This window comes from Natator depressus, chromosome 28 (genome assembly GCF_965152275.1).
Source record: "Natator depressus isolate rNatDep1 chromosome 28, rNatDep2.hap1, whole genome shotgun sequence".
In the NCBI taxonomy this organism is placed as follows: Eukaryota; Metazoa; Chordata; order Testudines; family Cheloniidae; genus Natator; species Natator depressus.
In genome coordinates, this window is record NC_134261.1 from 10,785,679 (window position 1) to 10,788,178 (window position 2,500).

General features: G+C 64.4%; 1 non-coding gene across 1 annotated transcript; it reads left to right on the forward strand.

Annotated features, from left to right (window-relative positions):
- Positions 1–664: 664 nt before the first annotated feature.
- On the forward strand, positions 665–783 carry LOC141979780 (5S ribosomal RNA). The gene has a single exon (XR_012637172.1). It is a non-coding gene; the product is annotated as a 5S ribosomal RNA (ribosomal RNA).
- The last annotated feature ends 1,717 nt before the right edge of the window (positions 784–2,500 follow it).

Sequence of the window (2,500 nt, forward strand, 5' to 3'; positions counted from 1 at the left end):
AAAAAAGGATCGGGCCCACCCGAGGCAGGGGAGTCAGTAAGGGAAAGGGGACGAGGCGGCCCGGAGCCGGGTGCCCGGAGCCGGGTGCCGGCGGCCAGGATCGGGCCCCTGGAAGTCTGAAAAATTTTTTTCACCGACCCCCAAAGTGGTATTGGGGGGGGCTCATAAAGCCTCCGGAGCGAAAAAAAAAAAAAACGGAAAAAAGGATCGGGCCCACCCGAGGCAGGGGAGTCAGTAAGGGAAAGGGGACGAGGCGGCCCGGAGCCGGGTGCCCGGAGCCGGGTGCCCGCGGCCAGGATCGGGCCCCTGGAAGTCTGAAAAAAAATTTTTCACCGACCCCCAAAGTGGTGTTGGGGGGGGCTCACGAAGCCTCCGGAGCGGAAAAAAAAAAACGGAAAAAAGGATCGGGCCCACCCGAGGCAGCGGAGTCAGTAAGGGAAAGGGGACGAGGCGGCCCGGAGCCGGGTGCCCGGAGCCGGGTGCCCGCGGCCAGGATCGGGCCCCTGGAAGTCTGAAAAAAAAATTTTCACCGACCCCCAAAGGGGTGTTGGGGGGGGGCTCATGAAGCCTCCGGAGCGAAAAAAAAAAACGGAAAAAAGGATCGGGCCCACCCGAGGCAGGGGAGTCAGTAAGGGAAAGGGGACGAGGCGGACCGGAGCCGAGTGCCTACGGCCATACCGGACGGAAGGCCCCCGATCCCGTCCGATCTCGGAAGGTAAACCGTCCCGGGCCTGGCTAGTACTTGGATGGGTGACCGCCTGGGAATCCCAGGTGCCGTAGGCAGCTTTTCCCGCTGCGAGCCAGCTCTCTCCTTTTCTGGGGAACAAGGGCAGGGTCGCCCTGCCAGGGGCCCTGGGGCTGAAGTCCCTGCCGGCCACCAGGTCAACCCGGAGCCTGCCCCTCTGCGGCCAGCAGGTCAACCCCATACCGGCAGGGGGTTGACCTGGTGGCCGGGAAGCAGAGCGGCCAGCAGGTCAACCCCATACATTCAGCGGGTTGACCTGGTGGACGGGAAGGAAAGCGGCCAGCAGGTCAACCCCATACTTTCAGCGGGTTGACCTGGTGGCCGGGAAGGAAAGCGGCCAGCAGGTCAACCCCATACATTCAGCGGGTTGACCTGGTGGCCGGGAAGGAAAGCGGCCAGCAGGTCAACCCCATACATTCAGCGGGTTGACCTGGTGGCCGGGAAGGAAAGCGGCCAGCAGGTCAACCCCATACATTCAGCGGGTTGACCTGGTGGCCGGGAAGGAAAGCGGCCAGCAGGTCAACCCCATACATTCAGCGGGTTGACCTGGTGGCCGGGAAGGAAAGCGGCCAGCAGGTCAACCCCATACATTCAGCGGGTTGACCTGGTGGCCCGAAAGCAAACCGGCCACCAGGTCAACCCGGAGCCTGCCCCCGCGGGCAGGGGCCAAGCGGACCCCCCTCCGCCCGGGCTTGCCCTGCTCCGAGCCGGGGCTTAATCCCCGTCCGGCCACCAGGTCAACCCGGAGCCTGCCCCTCTGCGGCCAGCAGGTCAACCCCATGCCGGCAGCGGGTTGACCTGGTGGCCGGGAAGGAAAGCGGCCACCAGGTCAACCCCATACTTTCAGCGGGTTGACCTGGTGGCCGGGAAGGAAAGCGGCCACCAGGTCAACCCCATACTTTCAGCGGGTTGACCTGGTGGCCGGGAAGGAAAGCGGCCAGCAGGTCAACCCCATACATTCAGCGGGTTGACCTGGTGGCCGGGAAGGAAAGCGGCCAGCAGGTCAACCCCATACATTCAGCGGGTTGACCTGGTGGCCGGGAAGGAAAGCGGCCAGCAGGTCAACCCCATACATTCAGCGGGTTGACCTGGTGGCCGGGAAGGAAAGCGGCCAGCAGGTCAACCCCATACATTCAGCGGGTTGACCTGGTGGCCGGGAAGGAAAGCGGCCAGCAGGTCAACCCCATACATTCAGCGGGTTGACCTGGTGGCCGGGAAGGAAAGCGGCCAGCAGGTCAACCCCATACATTCAGCGGGTTGACCTGGTGGCCGGGAAGAAAAGCGGCCAGCAGGTCAACCCCATACATTCAGCGGGTTGACCTGGTGGCCGGGAAGGAAAGCGGCCAGCAGGTCAACCCCATACATTCAGCGGGTTGACCTGGTGGCCGGGAAGGAAAGCGGCCAGCAGGTCAACCCCATACATTCAGCGGGTTGACCTGGTGGCCGGGAAGAAAAGCGGCCAGCAGGTCAACCCCATACATTCAGCGGGTTGACCTGGTGGCCGGGAAGGAAAGCGGCCAGCAGGTCAACCCCATACATTCAGCGGGTTGACCTGGTGGCCGGGAAGGAAAGCGGCCACCAGGTCAACCCCATACAGGCAGCGGGTTGACCTGGTGGCCCGAAAGCAAACCGGCCACCAGGTCAACCCGGAGCCTGCCCCCGCGGGCAGGGGCCGGCATACCCCCGTCCGTCCGGGGTCGCCCTGCCCCGGGCTCCGGGCTTAAGTCCCGAGCGGCCACCAGGTCAACCCGGAGC